At 40.0% G+C, this 26,638-nt stretch overlaps 1 long non-coding RNA gene across 1 annotated transcript; it reads right to left on the minus strand.

Annotated features, from left to right (window-relative positions):
• Positions 1–20,799: 20,799 nt before the first annotated feature.
• LOC133780635 (uncharacterized) lies at positions 20,800–23,098 on the minus strand. Its single transcript, XR_009869465.1, has 3 exons — positions 22,896–23,098; positions 22,725–22,779; positions 20,800–20,854 (listed from the first exon to the last, which is right to left on the minus strand). It is a non-coding gene; the product is annotated as an uncharacterized LOC133780635 (long non-coding RNA).
• Positions 23,099–26,638: the final 3,540 nt, after the last annotated feature.

Below are 26,638 nucleotides of genomic sequence, written 5' to 3' on the forward strand. Positions count from 1 at the left end.
ACATTTGTCTATGTCAGGGTACGAACTCGACACCACTAATTGAGGCTCACCAAAAGTTGTTAGATGATCTTCTGGTGGCACATACACACAGTGACTGACACTTGGCATCTACTCCAGGTCCGAGTACAAGAATCCTAGACCTGAGAGATGGGAAAGTGAAGAGTTCACACTCCAAGAACTTCATGACTTGTCGCTAATTACTCTTAATTTCTGCATGTCAGGTGGTGAAAACACAAAAAATAGCTATATTGGACAAAATTGGACGAAATTCCCACTTTATAACCTTGTGAATAGTTCGAGGGGAATTTTTAACAAAAAAAAAAAATCAAGAGGGCACGATAATGTATAGGTCATAGTTCGGGGGAAAAATCCTGAATAGCCTTACTTATTTTACTATTGAAGCTAATAAAAAAATTACAAAAATTATGAATGATAAAATTGTGTTGGTAGATTTGGAAAAGTAATTAATGTAGGGATTAGAATTTTACTGGAAAACTATTTTTTTATTTTAAGTTTCTTATATGTACTAGTAGGGTATTACCTGTTGAGTTAGGGTTTTAAGTAGGATTAGAGTACAAAAACATGTACCCAATATAGATATAGGATAGGATACACATATGTGTACCCCACCCTATTACCCTACTCGATTATGTATATATTTTTATAATTATTTTATATACATACATTTAAAAATAATATATAAGTTGAATTTAAATATTTAAAATACATTAAAGGTAATTTTATTTTTAACATTAACTCTTATATTAATTAATATATACATATTATGTATAAGAAAATATATAAAAAATATACAAATATTAGTATATATATCTTTTTAAAATGTAACGGTATGTCGTACAATATATACTAAAATAATATATATATATATCAATATATATCTTTTTGAACTATAATTTATATACTAATATATATATATATAATGTTAAGATTGGTTAAATATAATGGTTAAGTTAATTATGCAATGTGGTGCAAAGCTCTTAACGGTTTTCACTTAAATTGAAGTGAAAATATGAGATTTTATAGCAGGCATCTATAATTGATTTTTATGGGTCTAAATTGATACGATAAGGTATCTAAGCATGCCCAAAAAATTTGGGAGCAATTGGAGGTGATTAAGGTCACTTTTGTGAAGTTATACCTACTTATGTGGCGTTGCATTACCACCTTGTAGGCGATGCATCGTCTATAGGGAGGCGATGCATTGCCTGCATCACTTGAAGGGCTGAAGGGAGGCGACAGATCACCTAGCACGTGATGCACCGCCTGATGCATCATCTATAGTCAGGCAGTGCATCGCTTAATGTGTATGTACATTTATGTGTTTTAGCTCCAAAATGACGTGTTCAAAAGCTCTAATCCTATTAGTTAGCCTTAATGATGGTGCGTATGCTATAAATGAGGATTATTATAATTGAAAGTACTAACCACACTTTTCAATTCTCTCTCTAACCTCTCGCTCTTTCTAGCTCTCAAAGAACATTCATTTTTTCCAAGAAACTCATCAAGCATTGCTTAACTTGTATGAGTTTCAAGGCTTGTTAAATCTCACTTCTCATTCCACATTGGTAAAACTTCAAGCAACGGAAGGCAGGCTTGGATTAAAGATTTTGGACAACAGTATTTTTCGTGTATAAGCCTTTAGATGTTCCCAAAATTTGAAGAATCAATTGCTCAACTCAAATGTTGTATCTTTCTAAAACCTAACTTTGTAATTGTGTCATTCTATTGTTATTTACTTCTTTAACTGTGTTCAACATTGTTATTATTGGTGATTAAATATTTCTAAATTCATGTTATAATCATTTAATCACTTAATCTCTAATTATCAAGAATTGCATTCATACTTTGAATATGGTTATTTGATTATCAAGATTTGCATTCATACTTTGAATAAGGTTCTTGATTAGCATTTAGGGTTTATAATATTGAATTATTCTCATTATTCATTGATGATTTAAAAATTATAAAGCCTTAAATCCCCAACAATCAAAATCTCAAATTCTAATTACTTTCTTTTTGTGTTTTGCATAATCAACAATGATGGAAATTTGGTCATCCTCTACAACTTTAAAATCCTTGCTTTAAGAATTGGTTTGTGTTGAATATACAACCACGGGAGATCAAAGAAAATTCTATTTTGATATGCGCTACATGAATGTGATTATGGATTTAAAGTCCTCATCAACAAATGATGAACCTACTCTATGCTTAAGGTGATTGATACCATCATATTCCTTATTTCTAAATGTGTAGATTTCAAGAATTTGAATGAAATGTGTTTGCTGCCTTTTTTTTTGTGAGTTTGAGTTTATTGTTTATGTAAGAGTACAATGATGAATGTTATTGAACAATTCAAGGGGTATTGTTATACTTGTTTTGTATGTAAAATTATTGATCATCATGTGAGATATGATAATTGTAAAATTAACCATAATAAGATTAGGGTTAACGCAATTGATGTTGAGATCATTGAACTTCTAAATGAATTTAATTGGGTTAATTTAATTGACGATAAGAACTTTGTGACCTTAATTAAATTTAGTGCAATCAATGAGGAATGCATTGTAACCCTAATAGAGAATAATGCATTCAATGAGGAATGCATGAGAACTCTAAAGGAAATTGACATAGTTTATGCATGAAGTGATAAGACCAACACTACAGAAAAAGAGGTTTATAGCGACAAATTTTGTCGTCGTTGTAGATCCAGAAGTCATCACTAAAGATTTTTTGCAACGACACGTCGTCGCAAAAATGTTATCGTTGTAGATCCATATGTGTAGTGTCCTACAACAACGACATATGGAGTCGTGGCTGTAGCTCTTTGCTACAACGACGATACGTCGGTCGCAGTAGAACATCCTTTTTTTATTATTGAAATGTTCTATTACGACCACATGTCTTCGTAGTTGGTCCATGAAAAATTTAAAATTTTGAATTGAAAAAACCCTATTCTGACCATATGTCATCGTAGTAGGTCCGTGAACCCCTACACTCTTTAGCAACGACATGTCGTCGCAATAAAGTAACAAAAATACTGAGATTTCAAGTTCTGTGTGTACACTACTGTGACGACTTGTCGTTGTTGTAGATTAATTTTAAAAAAAAATCATTTGAATATTAATTAAGTCTAATTATAATTAAAACCAATTTATTTAACAAAAATCCAATTTGATATTAATAAAAATTATAAATATTTAACATAAATTATATTAATATGAAATAAAAAAATAACTTTGTACAAAATTAAGTAGTACCAAAAATGTAAAAAATAACACAAAATATTAATAAGTTTAAAAGCATAACATAACCAAACTATATGTCATCTAAATCAATCCTAAAGTCGTTGTCATCGTCGGGCTACCGTGGTGGTTGCTATGGTGGAAATTGGCCTGAAAGTTTTCCATCATCGTCTATATCATATTCATGTCCAAGTTCATAGGTAGAAATTGTGGGGCTGGAGTGTTCGGGTTGGAGGCTTGCATAAATTGTTGCATTTGGAGAAAGTTGTTGTTTTGGGTCATGATGGCTTGACTAAAGTGTTGAACAATTGACTGGAAAGCCTCAGCTGGTAAAATTGGAGGGCCGACTGTGGCTGACGTAAATGGTAATGCCTTTGACTGCGAGAAGGCTCTGGTGGCCTTGGTGCCCAGATAAATAGTGTCCTTCAACTTGCGTCCAACACTTCTATGTGGCCACTACGTTTCCCAAGTTCCTTCGAGATGACTTGCGTCTCATCGATAAAGACACTTCCTGCTGAAGAAGAGGATTGGGATTGCGTTTGTGTCTGACTTCTTGCTGTAAGGCCTCCTGCAATTTAGAAACAATACAATTAATACACTATATCACTAATGAATAAACGTATATACAAAACTTAGAAAGTTACTTACATATACATCCTTGACATTCATGTTCACCCATCAATGTGTTGGATGATTTTGTATTTTATGGAACGTATCAATCAAGCTGGGCAACTCCTTAGTTTGAGGATTCATCTTTAAAAAACCAAATTTGAGAAAATATCAGTTAAATACTGAAATTATTAATAAGAAAACTGAAATTACTTTAAACTATATACTTATTATTATTTACCTTCTTAAATCAAGCAGAAGCGTAAGAGGTCGATCCATGGAGACTTGGATACTTCTGTTTTTTCTTTGTTGGCTGATTTACCTTTAAGCGTGCCATGTAATGTTCGGAGGTGAAAAGGTCGATACACTTCTACCCACTATCATTGTTAATGTCTGCCGAGGGATTCTTCCTGGCTATCTCGATATCATCATATCTGGCATGTTCATCGAAATGTTTTTTCTTTCAACCTTTTATATGTAGCGATCCTGAAACTCTCTCTCTCATTACCGATCTCTATCAATCTCCACTCAGTGAGATGTCTAGGGAGAATGAAATACTCCTTCAAAAAAAATTGTTATAATTTTGAAATTATAAAAGACATTACAAGTGAATATCTTTATAAATTTACCTCAATTTTTTCCATTAATTCTTTCTTGTGCTCCTTCGGAACACCCTACCACGAGTCATAATATAATAGCACATGGTGACTAATAAGGTTACCAATAAGCATCGTGAACAATGACCCACGATCACCAACTGCTTTGTAGGTTCCATCCTTCATATCAAATTGTAGAGTCAAGGGGCCTTCATTTTCTTGCACAAGTTGCTCTAAATTTTTGGATCGAGACTGACCTCTCTTTCTCGGAGGAGGTGCTGAATATTTTAAGTCACCAATAAAATTAGATTGAATAAAATAATAGCAATCAGCCATTTATTGATAAAACACAAACTAATTATATTATATTACCTGTCTCACATGAAGTAGGTACCTGCAAATGATCTAGAGGAGGATCACCCGCTTCATCACCGCCATGAGAATGACCAATTGTAGCAAATATATCTTTATAGTTTATATAATTACTACGGTAAAATTAGTCATAAAATAATAGTAATAGAATGTAAACATGTATAGTAAAGTAAAATACTGACTGGACACTATTTAAATGAAAACATTCACATTAAATTGTCTATCATGCATTGGAAACTATTGAAATGTAAACATCCAAATTAAAGTCAAATATTGATTAAAATCATTGGTTCCTGGTATCGAAACTCCAATATTTTGAGTGGTACGTCATTTGTCACAACTATGCGCTAAAAATTTCACACTGTTAACAATGCAAGCAGGGTATGAGTATGCATTTTTATTCGACCTGTTTCAAAAAGAAAATAATTCATCGGTACACTCAGGTGACTCTACTTGTCGTAGAAGACACATCTATATAGTTAAACACAAAAAAGAAATGCACAATCAAATGAGTATTAATGAGTTTGAATTTCATAAGATGTTTAGTTTCGAATATTTATGATCATTTTAAACTAGTTAGGGAAATCTTTTTGATGATTTATGTTTGGATTTTCTCAAAGCCATTCACTGTAGAGCACAAGAATGAAGGTAAGATAATAGTTGAATATGGATTTATTTTTAAAAAAATCATATATTTGTTGAGCTACTTACTCCATATATGATTGGATTTTAGAGAAATTGTTGAATACAAACCACTCAACATCTTTTCGATAAAGATAGTAAAGGGATATGCTTTTCTTTTTGCTACTTGGATGATATTGTGATTAAAAAACAGACAATTGTCTCTTAGGAATAACTATATCCTCATTTCTTTCTAGATGTATAAATTTAGTCTTTATGCCCTGAAGATATTGTGAACAAAAAGTCAAAGCTTCATCAACAACATAACCTTCCGCTATAGAATCTTTAGGACGCGCCTTTTTCTTGACATAATTTTTCAACTTATTCATATATATTTCAAACAGATACATCCACCTTATGTAAACTGGTCCTCCTAGGATAGCTTCTTGCGGTAAATGAAGAATCAAATGAATCACTATGTCAAAAAAGACTAAAGGAAAAATTAACTCCAACTTGCACAAGATTTGTATCACTTGATCTTCTGCGTTCTCCATGTCCTTAACAACCAATGTATGAGCACAAATTTTACTTAAAGAAATTTCAAAAGCTCGATGATTGTCTTCAAAATAGACTTATCCAAATAGCCTCAAACTCCTACTTGCAACAGATGTTGCATAAGAATATGACAATCATGGGATTTCAATTCTTAGAGAAATTTGAATTATAACCATCAGTAAGTCTAACACCTTTTATGAACTGACAAAAAAAATTTCTATCATCCGGTGTGAAAGAGTACATAGGTTGTGGTTTGATCAACTTGGTACCATCTTCTTGAGGTGAAACTCTTCCTGGATACCCAATTCTTCAAGTATATTCATGTGTTGGTGGTGTCTTTGGATTTCTCATTCAAAAGAAAAGTACCGAGTAAAATGTTGCAAACATTTTTCTCCACATGCATAACATCTAAATTGTCTTTCAGTTCAAGTTTGGGCCAGTAATCAAGTTCAAAGAAAATACTCTTCTTACTCTAATTTAGCTCTTTTGGATCTTGCTTTTTTTTTTCACACCTCTGAAACTGACATGTTTACCCAGCAAACGAATTGGAACATGCACTTATTGTTTGAGTATATCTTGACTACTAAATTTTCTAGGAGGACGTCTTTTGTCAAATTTCCCATCAAACAAGACACTCTTCGTCCACTTATGCGTAGAAGATAAGAATCTTCCATGATCAACATAAGTTGTCTTCCTAATTACACGCATGAAGGACTTTCTTCGTTGCATGTAGGACATGCTATATATCCTTGGCCACTCCAACCAGAAAAACTGCTACGGACCGAAAAATTATTGATAGTCTATAATAGAGTTGCACACATTCTGAATATACTGTTCGTTGTAGTGTCTCTGGTTCGAATTCCTTCATCCCACAATATTTTTAGTTTGTCTACCATGGGCCTCGAAAATACATCCATGTCCTTCCCAGGTGATTTTGGAATGGGAATCAACAAGGTCATCATGTATGATGATTCTTTCACGCATAACCAAGGAGGCATATTGTTAGGATTAATGCCCTAAAAGCATGTAAAGACATTTTATTGGTTTTAAATAAAAGTATAATTTTATTATATTTGAATGTTATAATTCTTTTTTGAATTAATTATATAATAATATCAAGAAAATTCTCTATTCATTCATGAGAATATGATCTTGTATTAGTACGAGAGAATTAAGATCATATATAATGAATAAAATAGTCAGTAACATATTAAAGTAAGAAATCTTTAATGAATGGTTACTAGTACAGTTTGTAAAGCATACGAGATGCAAGTAATATAGATTTGAATTAGAGATATGGATAGACATCTTAGTAAAGGTGTTGTATATAATAGAGTTTATATATGACAGGATCGATGGGAATTAATTATCTTTATGAAGTTGTCGTTTTACGTAAAGATTTAATTCTTATCATAATAGATGATCATTTGTAGATCAGTCTAAATCCTTAGTATTCATGGACTCTTATTTATGTTTATTAGATCTTTTGATTCATTCGTTAAGGTCTCTTAAAATAATGAGGCTAATGACTTTTGTTTTGGAGATTCAATATCATGGATGGCTGGGAACATGAATTATAATACTGGAATCCATGCTTTCCTAACGGATCGAATATTGGTTCCCTTAAGGGTTGATTCTGGAACTAAATAGTTATTGAGCTCAAATCTATAATTAGATTATAAATTAACTATTCACTAGTGAAATAATGGTACTTAAGGATCAAGAGGTAATTAGAAGGGTAAAACGATTATTTTGACCACCTCTAATTAACAAACCAATAATGGAGGACAGAACTACATATATTGACTATATAAATGGACTACTGGAGAAAACTCTGTAAATATAATTCTATAAATACTTAGAGTGCAATTCCATATTTATAGTGGAGTAATCATGGATTTAATAAATAAGAGTATTAGATTAAATAGTCTAATTAATAATCTAGTTTATTGGAGCTTCGTATTATAGGTCCATGGTCCTTAGATAACCTATTTCCTACACTACCAAGGGTAAGGATGTCAAAAGAAAGATTTGTAAAGAGAAATGACTAAATTGCAAAGGAATAAAATTTTCAAGGCAAGGAAATAATTATTTGATAATTGTGGGTAATTGATTAATTGTGAATTAGTTAATTATTTAACTATATAGATTTTATTTTGAAAAACTATAGGTTAAAATTAATATTAATCTTGTTTGGATTAATATAAAAAGAGAGAATAATAAATATCTAATTTATAATATGATATTTATTTAATTTAAAACTGATATTTTAAGATTGTGGACGCTCAATATTCCGCGCCCATAAAAGATCCAAGACGCGCCTAGGCACGAGGCCACCCTCGGCCATGCACGCGAGGCCCTTCTCGGTGTCGCACCACGCCCACGCAAGGCCATCCTCGGCCATGCGTGCGGGGCCCGTCTCGGCTTCGCGCCTCGCCCATGCGAGGCCCTCCCTCGGCCATGCACGCGAGGCTCGTCTCAGCGTCGCGCCTCGCCCACGCAAGGCCCTTCTCGGTGTCGCACCACGCCCACGCAAGGCCATCCTCGGTCATGCGCGCGGGGCCCATCTCGGCTTCGCGCCTCGCCCACGCGAGGCCCATCCTCGGCCATGCGTGCGAGGCCCGTCTCAGCTTTGCGCCTCGCCCACGCGAGGCCCATCTCGGCCATGCACGCAAGGCCCTTCTCGTGCTGAGCCTTAGCCATGCGCGCGAGGACCGTCTCAGCTTCGCGCCTCGCCCACGCGAGACCCATCTCGGCCATGCATGCGAGGCCCTTCTCGTGCTCAGCCTCGGCCACGCGAGGCCCGGCGTCCCAGCGCCTTGCAAGCAAGGCCCGTGCCCAGGTGCGGACCCGTCGTCGCCCCGCCTTGCACTCAGTCGCGACCATTACACGCACCAAGGGTCCCGTTCCCTATACCTTGAGACCCCAATGCTCAGAGGCTCCAGTACGAATCGAATGGAACCTTCTTGTACGATCTAGTAATGGGTACGGCCGCTAAGACCCTGTACGTGGAGTACGGACATCCGTACCAGTGGGGGAGTGGGAGTGCTGGAATAAGAGTTGTGGCCCGTACGTCTACGGCCAGGAGTCAGAGTCGACACCACTACCACCTGCGCCACTATGTCTTTCCTCACTCCGCTGACATGAGTACGGACAAGTAGTGGAGACATCCTCCTGACGCCTGCCCCTGTACTGGGTGCACGACCTCAGCTTCTGAAACCACTCTCCTGGCAGAGTACTTATGTACCACTTGGTCTCATGGACCACCATGTATCCCAGGCCGTCAGAGCCTACTATAAAAAGGACCCCTCTCCCACATGGGAGGGGGTTGGAAAATTTACTGTAGCAAGTGCTTGAGAGTGAATGAAAGATTGATTTCTCCATTGTTCTTCTGTCATTGTTCTTGAGTTATTACTTAAATTTCTACAGCTTTTTCATTAACTGTATTTACTTGATAATTTTTTCCAACTCAACTTAGTTGACGAGTTCTCACCGTCAATAGTTTGGCGCCGTCTGTGGGAACGTTAGTTCCAAGCTACTGTTCTACCATTTTTTCCGGCGAGAAGAAATGCCAAGACGTTCGAAGCGACTCAGGGAACCACGAGAGGTAAAGGTTCACCTGAACGGAGTCTAGCTGAAGGCCTCCATGAAGGACGCTCCTCCGCCTAGAGACGTGGAGCCCCCGAAGGACCCTGAGGTTCACGGAGGTGATAGAGTGGCCTCGTCACCAGCCACTCCACCTGGAGAAAGTCCTCCAAGAGCACCACCGGGAAATGCTAATGGCTTCCCTCTCCCAAAACCACCACAGGTACCAAACTCCGGCCGGCAGGACCCGGGCCCCTCTACCCGTAGGCATGACAAGCATCCCCGGGTCCATTCCGTGAGCTTGAGCTCGAAGTCTCGATTCTATTAAGAGGAAATACGTGAGCTCCACCGTAAGAACTAAAGGTTGGAGACCACCTTGGAAAACATGCAAGAGGTCCTGAATGGCCTGTTGCAGGGTAAATCGAGCGTGACCTTGCCTAAGAGGAAGGAGAAAGGCCAGGATGGGGTGGAGACCACCGTACCAGTAGATGATGGGAGAACCCGACGCTCTACCAGTAACACCCCCCGAGCGAAGCAACACGAGCACCCCGAACCACCTAAGCAGGCCCTGAAACCAGCTCCAAGGACCAACGCTACACCTCGCAATGAGGGCGAGGTCACCTCTAAAAGAGCACACTCAGATTTACGGGAGGAGCTCAATAAAAAGAGGGCGGGCAAAGGGACCACGCCCCCTATGGCGCCCCGAGAGGGCAAGGGAAAGGAGGATCTTAGCCCGTCCGCTTTGAGGGACACTCTAAGCAAGAGGAGGCAAGACCTGGACACGGAGATGAGGAGCTTGCGAAGCAAGATCATCACCGCATCAGGCGGCCAGGTCTGTGAGGAAGAATTCAACCATGAGTCGCCCTTTGTGAGGGAGATTCAGGCCATCCGGCTCCCTGCCAACTTTAAGGAACCCAATATGACCCCCTACGAAGGGAACACGGATCCAAAGTACCACCTGGATGCGTTTAACGATCTGATGAAACTGAGAGGGATTGGAAGCGGTGCCAGATGCCACTGCTTCACTGTCACTTTGAAAGGACCCACCTACAAATGGTTCAAAAGATTAAGGCTGGTGTCCATCAGGTCCTGGCAGCAGTTTTCTGACGAATTCCTCCAACAGCACCATGCCGTGCGGGATTACACGATGCCGGGTACCAGCCTGGCCAACGTGAAGCAAGGGGAGAATGAGAGCCTGAAGAGCTACATTCATCGGTTCAATATGGAGGCCGCGAAAGTGGGGAGCCTAACTCGCCAAGAGTTAAAAATGGCCATTACAGCCGGAGTGCTCCCAGGAAGCAAGTTGTGGGACAACATGTTGAAGAGGGAAGTCACCGACTTAGATGACTTCTACGAGAGAGCGCAGAAGTACATCCGTGTGGAGGATGGCCACGCAAACTTAAAGGCAGGAAAGGAGGAGCCCCACGCAAATCCCCTAACTAACGACGGGTCGAATGTGACAAAGAAGAAAATGGCGTACGATGGGTCAAGAGATGACCATCAGAGGAAAACCAAACGAGGGAATGATCATAGGCAAGCGGCTTATACTTACTATACGAACCTCACAGATACCAGGGAGCATATTTACCTCACCAACGAAGATCGAGTTCCCTTCAAAAAGCCCCCACCAATGAGAAAAGATCAGTCCAAAAGGGACCCCAGTAGATACTGCCAGTACCACAAGGATATCGGTCACACCACGGCAGAGTGTATCCATTTGAAGGAAGAAATTGAGGAGCTCATCCGCCGGGGACACCTGGGCCATTATGTCAGGAGAGAGAGGCCAAAGCCAGAGGACAAGCCTGCGGCACCCTAGGCATAAGGGCGAGCCCCAGAAATACAGGGGGAGGTCCGAACCATTTTCGGAGGTCCAGGATTTGGGGGGGACTCTCGGAAGGGGCGAGATAGATTTGCAAGAGAGGCTTGGCGAAGTCCGCCCCCCTGCGTCATGAGTTTGGAACAGCGACCCCTGAAAAGTTTCAAGGGGGAAAATGACTCGATAACATTCACTGAGGAGGATGCGCGGGGGGTACACTTTCCCCACAATGATCCGCTGGTGTTGACGGTTCAGTTGGAAAATATGCGCGTACATCGAGTCCTAGTAGTCAACGGGAGCTCGGTGGACATCCTATATCGCCCTGCCTTGGAAAAGATGGGACTGGGCATTCGTCATCTGAAGCCCTGCCAATCATCCTTATACGGATTCACGGGGGACTCAGTGCAACCCCTAGGGATGATCGAATTGGCACTCACCATGGGGGAGCAACCCCGGCAGACTACAGTCATGGCTAACTTTGTCGTAGTAGATTGTGCATCGGCTTTCAATGCGGTATTGGGGAGACCATCCCTAAGAGAATTGAAAGCCATAACTTCAATATATCACCTGGTTGTCAAGTTCCCAACCCCGTGAGGGGTCACTAGTATGAAGGGAGAATAGAAAGAGGCAAGGGAGTGCTACAATACCTCACTCCGTGCGCCTCTGAAACTGCGGGAACCAATGGCTATGGTGGTACATGAGGTGCTATGTGTGCCCGCGGGGGGTCCGCAGGAGCTGGACCCTCGAGTCGTGGAGGAGTCAAGAGTGGAACCAGTGGAGGAAGTAGAGGAGGTTACAGTGACGGATGAACCGTTAAGAAAGTTGAAGATAGGGAGAAGCCTGGAAAATGACGTGAAGGAGGAGTTGATAAGGTTTTTGAAGGATAATCTAGACGTATTCGCATGGAGTCATGAGGACATGGTGGGTATAGACCACGGTGTGATGTGCCACCATTTGAATATCTCCCCAGAAGTGAGGCCCGTTAGGCAGAAGAGGCGGGCGCTAGACCCAGAAAGGTACGCAACATTAAAAGAGGAGGTCGACAAGCTGAAGGCCAACAGATTCATCCGTGAGTCTTTTTAGCCTGTGTGGGTGTCGAACCCAGTACTTGTGCCAAAGTCAAATGGGAAATGGACGACCTGCGTTGATTTTCGAACCTGAATAAAGCTTGTCCTAAGGACAGCTTCACACTTCCAAGGATAGATCAGCTAGTAGATGCGACGGCAAGACATGAATTACTGAGTTTCATGGACGCCTACTCGGGGTACAACCAAATCCCCATGAACCCAGCAGATGAAGAGCACACATCATTCATTACAGACAAAGGGCTCTACTGTTACAAGGTGATGCCCTTCGGGCTGAAGAACGCGGGTGCCACTTATCAGAGGTTGGTGAATAAGATGTTCGCTAACCAGATAGGGAGGAATATGGAGGTGTATGTGGATGATATGTTAGTGAAGACCAATGATACAATAGAGCTTAACAAGGACCTTGGTGAGATGTTTGACACACTTAGGAAATACCAAATGAAGTTGAATCCCGTCAAGTGCACCTTCGGTGTATCCTCAGGAAAATTCTTGGTCTTCATGGTCAATTCCAGAGGCATCGAGGCCAATCCTGATAAGATAAAGGCCCTAATAGATATGAGCCCGCCAAAGAACAAGAGGGAAGTGCAATGCTTAACGGGAAGGGTGGCGGACCTTAATAGATTTATTTCAAGGTCCACCGATAAATGCCTCCCTTTCTTTGACATCCTTAAAAGGAGCAAAAAGATCGCTTGGGATGAAAAATGCAAAGAGGCATTTGTCAAGCTGAAGGAGCACTTGGGGAAGCCACCCCTGTTGGCGAAACCTGAGAAGGGCGAGAGGCTATACCTGTACTTGGCAGTGTCTAAGCATGCCATAAGCGTCGCCTTGGTTAAAGGGGAGAAGAAGCAGCAACAACCCGTGTACTATATCAGCAAGCATCTGGTGCACGCGGAGAACCGTTACCCAGAGATTGAAAAGTTGGCCTATGTGTTAGTGGTGGCCTCGAGGAAGTTGAGGCCCTACTTCCATGCGCACGCGATTGAAGTCCTGACATATAGTCCCTTGAGGCAGGTCTTGCATAAGCCTGAGACCTCAGGGAGGTTGATGAAATGGTCGATCGAGTTGAGTCAATTTGATATTGTGTATACCCCAAGAGCTTCCATCAATGGACAGGTGTTGGCAGACTTTATAGTAGAGTTCACCCATCAGCCGAATGGAGGAAGAAGTGAAGAAGGGGAGCAGCCTGTTATAGAGGAAGAGCGAGGGGGTCTAGAGGAATGGAGTTTGCATGTTGATGGGGCGTCCAATGAGGGAGGATCCGGAGCGAGCATCATGATGACAGGGCCCGAGGGACACAAAATGTATTGCGTGATCCGGTTCGGGTTTGAAGCCTCCAATAACGAGGCGGAGTACGAGGCGCTCCTGGCTGGCTTGCGTTTAGCCCAGGAGCTGAGAGTGATGTGCCTTCGTATCTTTAGCGACTCTCAGTTGGTGGTGTACCAAGTAAAGGGGGAATACCAGGTGAGGGGACCCAAGATGGTATCCTACTTGGAAAGGGTGAAGGGCTATCGGGGATGGTTAGTGGCATATAGCATAGAGAAAATCCCCAGAGAAAGGTATTCCCATGATGATGCACTCGCGAAGCTGGCTTCCACCAGGGACGGTGATGTCTTGGAGTCGATACCCGTGGAGTACTTGCCCAAACCCAGCATCGGGGATGCGGACGTGCGTATGATTAGTGCCCCGAAGGAGTCGTGGATCGAATCGATTAAGAGTTACCTGGAGGAAGGAACCCTGCCTGCTGACAAAAACGAGTCCCGGAGGTTGGTGTACAAGGCTGCTAGATACACCTTGGTAGAAGGGGTTCTATACAAGAGGGGGTTCTCCATGCCACTCCTGTGATGTATGGAAGGGGAGGAGGCGTTGAAAGTGTTGCATGAGATACACGAGGGAGAGTGTGGCAACCACAAGTGCAGACGCTCCACGGCTAGGGAGGCCATGAGACAAGGATACTACTAGCCCTCCATGGAGAAAGATGCACATGACTTTGCCATGAAATGCGACAAATGCCAGAGGCACGCTAACTACCCTCGGAAACCCCCAAGTGAATTGACCAGCATGACCAGCCCTTGGCCCTTCGCTATCTGGGGGATAGCCTTGATCAGCGCTCTTACTGCAGGCAGGGGTGGAGCGAAATACGCGGTGGTAGCAGTGGACTACTTCACTAAGTGGGTAGAAGCAGAACCCCTCGTGAAGATAACAGCCACGCACATCACCTCTTTCGTCAACAAATTCATTGTTTGTAGATATGGAGTACCCTATAAAATTATTTCTGACAACGGTACCCAGATCGAGGGGGGAGCTTTCGAGGAGTATTGTAGGGGAAGGGGCATAAGGAGAAGTTTCTCCGCGGTCGTGCACCCACAGGCCAATGGACAGGTGGAGGCCATAAACAGGGTCCTTAAGAAGAACTTGAAGGCAAAGCTAGAAAAGATGAAGGGAGCCTTGGTAGAGGAGCTACCAAATGTGCTGTGGGCTTACAGAACCACCCCACGCACGACCACTGGGGAGTCCCCATTCTCCTTGGCCTACGGATGCGAGGCCGTACTCCCGGTTGAGATGAAGGTTGAGTCCCTCAGGGTACAGGCGTACGGAGACTAGGCCAACCGCATAGCTCTGGCCGAGAGCTTGGACATGCTTGAAGAGAAAAGAAGGAAGTGAGCATACACCCACGGAGGGCTAGCTGGCAAATGTTATGAAATAACTACTTCAGGGCCTCCTACCGTGGGCACTCCACATGGCCGCTCGAGCAACGGCGTGCTCACCGAAAGAAGTGAAATCGAAATTAGGATCCTGCCTCCACACATTGTAAAGGGCACGGTCTATGGACCTGCGCTCGGTGGTAGCCCTCTCCGCCTCCAAGGAAGCATTTCTCTCCTGCGAAGACTAAAGCTCGGCCCTGAGGGCCTCAACTTCGGCCTCCAATTGGGTAACTCTCTGCTGTGACGTGGCCGCGATGGCCTTGGCCTCCTGGAGTTCACGCTCCAAGCTGGTAACCTTGTCCTGTAGCCCCTTGGTCTTGGCCCTTACTTCCTTCCTCTTTAGTAGAAAGTTGGAAAATTTGGTCCGGACCTTTGACAACTTAGCCTTGGTTTCATTAAGCTCTTTCTCAAGATCTTGAACCTGTGCCGCAAGATGATCCCTCTCGGTGCACGACACAGAGAGATGGCCAGCCGAGTCGGCAAACCGCAAAGCCACAGTATAGGCTTGCACAAGAAAGTTAACAACAACAATAAGTGACAAAATATATATATATATACATATATATGCATAAACACCTATACATAATGGGGACTCACCCAAGTCATGGAGCGCCTTAGGTTCTCCCCAAGGTCCGACTGAGTCACGTTCCCAAGGCCAGTCTAGTTGGATACAGGGAGGCTCGAGGCAAGTTGGGTGTATCGCTGTCCGTAGGACGTTGCCATCCGAGTCACCCAAGGCTCCCCATCCGTACCAGGGGCACCTGGCTGTATGGGGACAGATGACCCGCTTGCCGAAGCGGGAGGGGGCGTGGTGAAGGCGGAAAACTGAGGCTCTGGTAGATCAGAGGGGGGCTCCGCAAGGTTGGCGTAATAAGCCCCCGATGACCCAGGGTCGAGAGGAGCCTGAGGGAAGGTGTCGTAGCCCTCAGGGCCAGGGGATACATAACACCCCGGTGCGACATGCTGGTCTTGAGGTTGGAAGGCCATGCCCTAGTCATAGGAGTCATAAGGGGGGCATCCCCCGGGGGACAAGGATCGCTGATGAGGTCCCTAGCTTTCAAGGGGGGCTTCCCCCAGCTCCTCTTCAGCCTCACCTTCATCTGGGAAAGGCTCGGCCGGCGCAGCCATTGTCTTCTTAGACCCAGGAATCGACCACAGGAGCTTGGGGTCTGAGACCGGGGACAACTAGTGGCGGTTGAGATTTGCCACGGTGAATAAGAATGACACCTTCTTCATGGCAGAGTCAGCATTAATGAGGCCATTCACGGCCTCCGCCTCCGTCCCGATGACCGAAGGAACCGCAAACTGCTCTGCATGATCCACGCCAATGTCAGTGCAAGCGTGAGTACAAAACAGTAAGTTCTAATAAGAAGAAAAGAAGGACCAGGGTACTTACTGGGGGTGGCGCGGAAGTGTTCACAGACAGAGAGAGGGCCCTCCACAAAGAAAAAATCTTGCTTCCAAGACCCCGTATTGGACACTGAGCCTTCTATCAAGGGGAGCTCGTTATTAGCCTGTTACAGATAGAAGAAGCCCTTGGACTTGGGGGATCCCATGAGGTTGTACAGGAAGTGCACCTCCTGCGCCATAGGAGCACGGTTAGCCAGTTCCATGAACGCCACAAAAAGGCAACTTAGGGTCAACCAACTGTTGGGCGACAGCTGAAGGGGGGCCAGGTCGAAGTAGTTAAGGACCGCTACGAAATATGGGTGCAAGGGAATGGTGCCACCTGCCTTCAAAATGTGTTCGCTCAAAGCCACAAGACCCTTCCTAGGGCGGTCGGCCCAGCATGCCTCCTGAGGAGCATATAAGGCGTATTCTGGGGGAACACGATAGTGCTTCACTATTTCCTTCAATTTATTCGCGGACACATGCGACACCAGCTCGGACGCCAGTAAAGGAGCGTCGTCCTGTTCCTGGATAGATACCTGGCGACGTGCCTTCGACATATCTACAAAACCAAAAGAAAAATGTGAGGAAGAGACAGAACACTTGACCCTCCATTTTTTCTTCCTAGCAAGAGTTTTCCATCGAGGGAGCGGCGGCGGAAGCGCTGAGCTAGGAAAAACTGAGACTAGGGGCTGAGGAGAAGCGGTAGCAGCCCCATGACCGTCATCAGGCGAGGATGGGTTGGGAGGTTCGGGCGGAAGGTGTCCCTCCATAAACTCTAACTCCCACTGCAATTCAAAAAGGGTCATCCTAAGGCTCGCTACATGGTCACTAAGGTCTGGGGGGGGGGGGGGGAGGTGCTCCGTCTCCTCTCGACACCGAGTCAATTTCGCTCTTCACCACCCAAATTTTACGCCTAAGTTCAGCCATGTACTCAAGGTAGCGGATGCGGGCCTGCCTTAAGGAGTCATAGTCCTGGTGAGGGTTTCCCTCAGGGGACTCTGAGTCTGAGGACAGGTCAATAAACTCAGCCCCCGGGGGTATGTCGGACGGGCTGTCACTGGCCATGAAACCTCGTCCCGAAAGCGAAAAGGGGTTCACGTATAAATGAGGGGATGGCTACAAAACACAAAGGAATAGGCTTAATATCTCCAGATGCAAACGTCCTAAATGGCCCACTACAGGGTATAAAAAAGAGGGGCATGCATATGGTCAAACTCACTACAAGCTCAGGCTAAGGTATCCCATTCTGAGTAATGCTAATTTGGACCCGATGAATGTAAAAAAAAAATATATATATATATATACCTCAAGCAGATAAGATGGAGTGTTGTCGAGGTCGAAAGGAGGTCGAGGGCCAAAAAGCACCAAAGGGTCGAAGGTACGCGTCTGCAAGAATAGACCAGAAAGATGTGTTAGCCACCAAATAGATACCCCAAAAGGAAGTAAGGCAAAAGTGAGGTTGTGAGGGATTGAACCCCTTACCTCTTGAAAAAGGAAGGGTTCTCCAAACCACTAAGCCAAGGAAGTAAGGTGAAAATATTAGGCCATGCATGAAGGCCTATTTATAAGAATCAAGGTGAATAGTCTACAAGAGCACCAAAAGGTCCTCTCCTAGATTGGGGGGAAAGTGTGGACGCTCAATATTCCGCGCCCATATAAGATCCAAGACGCGCCTAGGCACGAGGACACCCACGGCCATGCACGCGAGGCCCTTCTTGGCGTCGCACCACACCCACCCGAGACCATCCTCGGCCATGCGCGCAGGGCCCGTCTCGGCTTCGCGCCTCGCCCATGCGAGGCCCACCCTCGGCCATGGACGCGAGGCCCGTCTCAGCGTTTTGCCTCTCCCACGTGAGGCCCTTCTCGGCGTCGCACCACGCCCACGTGAGGCCCGTTTCAGCTTCGCGCCTCGCCTACGCGAGGCCCTTCTCGGCGTCGAACCACGCCCACGCGAGGCCATCCTCGGCTATGTGCGCGGGGCCCGTCTCGGCTTCGCGCCTCGCCCACGCGAGGCCCTTCTTGTGCTCAGCCTCGGCCATGCGCGCAAGGCCCGTCTCAGCTTCGCGCCTCGCCCACGTGAGGCCCATCTCGGCCATGCATGCGAGGCCCGGCGTCCCAGCACCTTGCAAGCAAGGCCCGTTCCCTATACCTTGCGACCATTACACGCACCAAGGGTCCCGTTCCCTATACCTTGAGACCCCAACGCTCAGAGGCTCCAGTACGAATCGAATGGAACCTGCTTTTACGATCTAGTACTGGGTACGGCCGCTAAGACCCTGTACGTGGAGTACGGACACCCGTACCAGTGGGGGAGTGGGAGTGCTGGAATAAGAGTTGTGGCCCGTACGTCTACGGCCAGGAGTCAGAGTAGACACCACTACCACCTGCGCCACTATGTCTTTCCCCACTTCGCTGACATGAGTACGGACAAGTAGTGGAGATATCCTCCTGACGCCTGCCCCTGTACTGGGTGCACGACCTCAGCTTCTGAAGCCACTCTCCTGGCAGAGTACTTATGTACCACTTGGTCTCCTGGACCACCATGTATCCCAGGCCGTCAGAGCCTACTATAAAAAGGACCCCTCTCCCACATGGGAGGGGGTTGGAAAATTTACTGTAGCAAGCGCTTGAGAGTGAATGAAAGATTGATTTCTCCATTGTTGTTCTGTCATTGTTCTTGAGTTATTACTTAAATTTCTACAGCTTTTTCATTGACTATCTTTACTTGATAATTTTTTCCAACTCAACTTAGTTGACGAGTTCTCACCGTCAACAAAGATAAAGTTAAATTTGAATTAATTGATATTTATGTTGGGATAAATATCTTGTCTTAAAAGTTGATTAAATAAACAAATGAGAAAATTAGGGCAACCCTAATAGGGCTGGGTGACACACACTGTACAGTATAGTGTGTGGCACCTAGCATTAGGGATTTTTATCCATGAGATTTTAATTTTGAATTTCAAATTTATTCTTTTTAAATATGATTTAAACAAATAATTAAAGAAAATATCTAATCAGTTTTTAATTTGAATTATATTTTAATTAAATAAAGATTATTTAATTAGATTAAATATCTTTATAAGTCTGATAGTGCGTAACTTTCATAATAATGAATTATTACTATTTTGAATCATAAAATTACAAACTCTCTCTTTAAGTGATAGTTTTCTCTAGACCTTAAAACTATTCTAAACTTTATCTCTATCAAAAATTCTCTAGATCTCATGTGTTGAGTACATCTAGGGAGTCACATAAATCAACCTTTTGAATCCTACGTGCCCACACATGTCCTTGTGTGTTTGATGCAAAACGCCCTAGTCTAATGCTTTGTAAAACATTCACATGTTCATAGGTTTAGGAGAGAAAAGTCACTTAATATAAAATCTAAGTAGGGTCTTGCTAAAAACATGCAAGTTGGACCCAATAGTTTTAAAAGAAAATATCAGTTTTCATGCAAAGTTCTAAAACAACCAAAAGTTCAAGTCCCCCTGACAAGTTTGAAAAGTCCCATTAAACATAATATTATTAAAAGATAAATGGCGTTTTAATTGATCGTTTTTCGTCCATTGGATGCCCCCACATCACCACGCGTGCCATAGAGAAACCTATTTGCTACTTGGAAGGAAAAGTAAGAGAGTGAGCTAAAATCCCAGTAAGAAAGTACAAACAACAAACAAGTAAGATACAACAAATCACAAACACCTTCATTCATCTTTATAAATCATAACATTATTGTTAATATGGCGCCAATATCATAAACATAAACATATTCACATCATCATTAACACCATCATCATACCATAAACATCATAACGTCATCATACCATAAACATCATAGCATCATCTAACAAAACATCATAACATCATCATAAACATTTCCTTGTGAACATGGCCCGCTAACTTGTCCATGTCACCCTTTGAGGTAAACAAGATCTCTGGTCCTTGAATATCCTCGGTGCGTCAGTCTTTTGAGCTACGTCTTTATATCCTTAGTAACTCGGGTTACATCTTCATATCCTTAGAAACCCCTTTTTGATGTGTCACGTTCATCACGCTAACATCCATTCATAGCATACAACAATCATACATTCCAATCACATCATCATAATAAAGCATTTCATAATTCATAGCGCAAAGCATCATAACACTTTCATACAAACAATCTTACCATTCATAGCATTAATAAGCAAAATTTTATCTAACTTCCTTACCTCATGTCCAAGCAAAGTAAAACGAGAACTTCTCAACGAGCCTATATCAAAATAACATTCCTTAGCTTCACATAGACACTATATTGCCCATTCATATAACTCATGTGTGCATGGGCCATGCACACATGGTGAGAGTTACTCACAACATACAAATATGCATAGTTATACATAAGGTCATAAAAGAATAATGCACATTCTACTTATATTGCAGGCATGATTTTTCTATAAAAACTACATGGTTTCATAATAGACATAATTTTGGATGTAAAAGTGAATTTGCATGCAACATGCATATGTGGGAATGTTGCGTAAATGTAGCGTTTAAAACGATAATTCTACGCATCTTACTTCTATCGTATTCAAAATAATAAACTTATAGCATGTTTTGTTTACCATTATTTATCTTCCTAAAATTACTAGGTTAATTAAATCTCCCAAGACATTATTTTTATTTCATAAAAATAATTTTATTTAGCCATTAAAAATTATAAACCCATTTATTATTTTCAAATTACAAAGAAATAACAAAGGCTTGAAATTATATAAAATACTTAAAATTATCATATTTCCTTAGAAAATAACAATTTAATTTAAGTTAATAGAATTACATAATTGATGTGAGAAAAATATAAGTTTTAGGTGTAGGAAAAATATATTTTGCTTGAATTATTTTAAGACTTAATTTTGTGTAAAATAAATTCATATGTGAAAATCAAATAATTATTTTAAACTTATTAAACTAAACTTTCAGCCACCATTCAATATATTTAAACATCACAAGTGAATTAAATTCATCATTTTTCTTAATAAAATTAAAGAAAAATCATAACTTGTAAAATAACCACTCATATTATATTAAAAATACCACTTTTAATTTTACCATAGTTTAGGGTATTAATTTATTTCAAAATACTAATAAAATTCCTTTTATTGAAACACACTTTACATTTTTTTAACAAAAATTCCAACAATCAAATTTATCATAAAATCACCATTCCTTCATTTTTAAAACTCATATTTTCATCAAAATATATAAAAGAAAACCGAAGGTAATTATTTGTGCAAAATTATCATTTTAAGTGTGAATTAAAACACCATTTTATTCTCACAAATACCACATATCATTAGACACATTTCTTATGCATGCATATCATTATTTCATCATTCTTTTCACAAATTGATCACAAAATCAACAAGCATAAATCATCATGAATTTTATCTTTTACCTCATGCCTCACAAAATTAATACAAAGTCATACATGTCTAATTAACACAAATAAATCACAAATCCTAACATGCTCTTATTATACAAATAATTCAAAGAAAAATAACTAACTCATATTCAATTACAACCTTACAAAACCTTATTCTATTTCCAGTGAGTTCATACATGCAACCCAACAAAATAATAATTACAACATACATTAATAACATAAACACCAATATTCATATATGCCTTTATATTAAACCTAACATGTTCCTATCATTTTTCATGCATACCATAATTTATTAATAAATAATCTCATATACACCCTTATCAAATTTCATGGATCCAACCATCAAAAGTCCAAATTATTATTACACCAAAATTACATAGGTCGTAGAACATGGATCTAACATATTGAAAATCACAAAAACATAAAACATGGGGAACCCATAGACATGCATAGGCCGAAACCCACATGAGCACTATCATGAAATATCATAAATCAGCATACATGGCAAAACAACTATAAATCCCCTTCATGCATTAAACCACAAAAAAAAAAAAAAAAAATCCTTCACGCATGATCACAATAACACACCACCAGCAAAAAAATAGGAACACTAACAACCTTTTATTACAATTCATAAACTCTTAATCCCAAAGAAATCAAAACCAATACATGTGTAGAGAGAGGAATCTAATACCTTCCTTGAGAGAACACAAGAACCAACACCCAAAAAGCAACCTCTCTTAAATACCCTAGTTTTTTCAAGAATCAAGATGGAGAAGAAGATAAACACTAACAATTAGAAACAACCCTAATGATCATACTAGAATTAAAAGGAGGAATCATAAAATAAACACAAGACTCATACCCAAGCTTGACCTCTTCTTCTTCTTCTTCCTTTCTTCTCCTCCTTCTCTCTCTTTCACGCCTCTCTCTCTCTCTCTCTCTAGCCGTGGGGTTGAATGAGCATAATTCTCTTCCCCTCTTCCATTCCCTCTTTATCCAAATTCTCCCATAATGACCTAATCAAAAGAAAAAAGTAAGTTTCCTAATTCTATTTATTTTCTTTTAATTTTCATTATTTGTTCTTATCACAATTGATAGGAGATAAATGATGATCACTTCCTTTCCCAAAATTACATTTATCACCTTATTTTTTAATTTATTTGAGTAATAAAATATATAGAAATAAACATCTTCCTTTCCCATTCTAAGCCACACGTCCACCATCTTATTTTCCTTTCTTATTTTATTTATTTTATTATTTTTTCCTCAATTAATTAAATAAAATCTAATATAAGGAAAGTATCAAGTGTGTGGAAAATTTTACACATGTGCACCATGCTACCATGCACTTGCACACACTAAATCACTAGGGTGCACTACTACCTACCATGCACCTTAGTGCATACAAACAAAACTCACATAATCACATTTTAAAATAAAAATAAATAATTATCATTTAACAACTAATTTCACAAAAATTCTACCAACAATTCTATCAATTAAATAAAATAACAAAAAATTAAATAAGCAAACAAACAATTAAATAAAATAAACAAACATTTAAAAAAAAAATTCACCACACTTAACTCTTAAATAAAATAAAACACAAAATTTTATCAACAAATTTTTTTTTTTTGGTGTACTACATTTGAGGATTGGTTTGGAAGATCAGAGTGTGAGATCTCAGAACACTAGATAGGAAGATCGTTGATTTATATAAAAAGACCCAAGGACACTTGATAGACTACAAGAGGTAATCCTTGATCAATTTGTATTTGATTTAATATTTATATATGTGTATGATCCTGGCTGATATTAAAATTTATTAAAATAGGTCCACATATTCCACTGCGTACTGATTTGATCATTTAATACCAACACATATTGTATGTGCATAATATTACTGGCCACATGCTTTAAGACAGTCTCATATTACCAAATGGATTAAAACAATCAGCAGCCAAACCCAATTGAATGTTTCTGGGTTCTTTGGCAAAATTTGGATATCTGGAATCAATTTTTTTCCAAGCACCCCCATCAACAGGATGGTGCATCAAATCATCTTATTTCGATCGCTCCGTACTATGCCAAGTCATATCCTTTTTTGTGTGCCTTGAACCATAAAGATGCTTGAGCCTAGGAGTCTAAGGAAAGTATCGCAACACTTTCTGGGCGACTTTTTTCCCATTTGTGTCTTTGTCAATCCATCTGCTCTCACCACATACAAGACAACTCTGTTTTTGGGAATGATCTTTCCAGATGAAACAACAATCGTACTTGCAAGCATGAATTTATTGATAACCTAACCCTAACTTCCTAATTTTTTTTCTTAGATTCATAGTATGAAGTCGGAATCTTATTCTCCTTCGGGAATGCAAATTTCAAAAACTTCATCATATGAACTATTTGTTCATTTATTCATTACCTTCATGTGCAACATCTTCCCCAAGAAGTTCAAGGAAGATAACTAAGTACAACCAGGGTATAACTCAACTTTGACCTCTTGAAATATGCGTCAGATTGATTCTCAGCACTATTGTTACCACCATCTTAAAATCCTTTATTTACATGTTCTTCGTTATTGTCTTCTTAACCAATAACAACTTCGATGATGTCAATCATCTCATCTATCATTGGAGCCATGTCGTCCACTACTGGAGGAATATCAACTTCACCATGGTAAGTTCACTCTACATATCGATTAAGAATCCCATATATGTGTATGTGAGCCTCCACCACATCTAGTTTCTGATTCAGCATATTCATACACTGATTGCAAGGGAACCTCAATTCTCTAGAAGAATTTACATGATTCTTGCCATTTGTATAAATGTTTGTAGACCATTCCAAAACTCATCAGAGTTACGCCGTCTATTGGCTATCCAACTCTTATTAATCATCATAATTGCTTTAAGTGAAGAATAAATTATCATAATGTGATAATAATAAAAACTACATTTATTTGGTAATAATTTTTTTATCACCAAAGTACTAATTTTTTAAAGTAATTATGATATTTTATTCAATCTTATGAATAAATAATTAAATTTTACGAATATATATTATCAAATTTTATGAATATATTATAAAATTTCATCGTATAAACAAATATTTAATCATAAATTTATTAATTTTATTATTAATTTATTTAATAATTATCAAATTATTATTTTAATTTCTACTTTTTATTAAAATATGGAAATAACAATAAATTTTTATACTTGCAAAATTATTATTTTCATTTCCACTTACTTTTAAGAGTAAATTTAACTTAATTAATTATATATTTCATTGCTTTATAAATTATTTGATTAATTTTCTTTAAAATTAATTAAAAAAGGGTATAACACTAGCTTTAAAATTAAATTTAGATTTTCTAAATCTACTATTTCGATAGCATAACAGTTGTAATTTAACCTATCCCAAAAATTAAAATCTGAATAAAAACTACAAAATCAATCCCAAAACATACATAAAATTAAATAAAATCTTTTAAATTCTCATATCAACAACAAAAAACATATCATAAATAAATAATACAAAATCTTAACATGAATTTATCAATAAATTCACCAACGTTTCTTTATAAACAATAATCTTAAATAACATTAAACATTTAACATGAATTTATCTAACCTATCATGCAACTTTAAAATATATATATATATCATCTAACCTAACATTTTTTTATAACATACCTTCATCATTTTCTTAAAACATATATATATATATATATACAATTTTCATCTTCAAAAAACAAAAAATTAATCAAATTAACAAACAAATATACTTCTAATAATCCTTTAAGTCTTTAAAACGACTCTTGAAAAAAAAAATAACACTTTCTAAAATAACAAAAAATACAACTATAAAATATGAATTAACCATACATCAATACATTCATCATTCACCAAACCTATATAAAAATTAAAAACCATACCAAAGGGAGGATCTCTACAATTTGAGCAACACAGAGGGCGCGGATTTTTTTGCTATCTAAAAAAAGAAAAGAAGAAAAACAAACATCAAAATATCATTTTTACCAAAAATTAAATAACTACAAATATTAATAAAAAAAATCCTTTTCAGAGAAAAATAGGGAGGAGGATGGCCAAGAACAACAGTGGGGTAGTAGAGAGGTCCCAAAACGGAGCTGGGACACCGTGGGGCGGTGGAAGGTGACGGGTAGAACATTTCTCGCTCTCTGTGATTTTTCATAGAAGGAAAAAAATGGGGAAGACGACGCCTGGGAAGTTATATTGATGGTCTCTATAGCGACGACATGTGGTCGCTATAGAGAATAAGTAAGTTGTCGATGTATAGTAAATGCACCATTTCAGTGACCATACTTGGACCCTATAGACAATGAAACAGTACATGCACTGATTCAATTATCATACATGGACACTATAGCGATGACCTGTCGTCGCTATAGACAACAAAATTTGATAGTTGATTTTTTATGGTCAACTTTCCCTTCATTTTTTATCTATAGCGACGACATATCGTCACTATAGACAGCAAACGAAACGTTTCACCCAACGTTTTGAGACCCTATAGCGACGGCGTTATCGGTATAGAGGACGAAAAAATGACAACCAATTT

Source organism: Humulus lupulus, chromosome 5 (assembly GCF_963169125.1).
Source record: "Humulus lupulus chromosome 5, drHumLupu1.1, whole genome shotgun sequence".
NCBI lineage: Eukaryota > Viridiplantae > Streptophyta > Magnoliopsida > Rosales > Cannabaceae > Humulus > Humulus lupulus.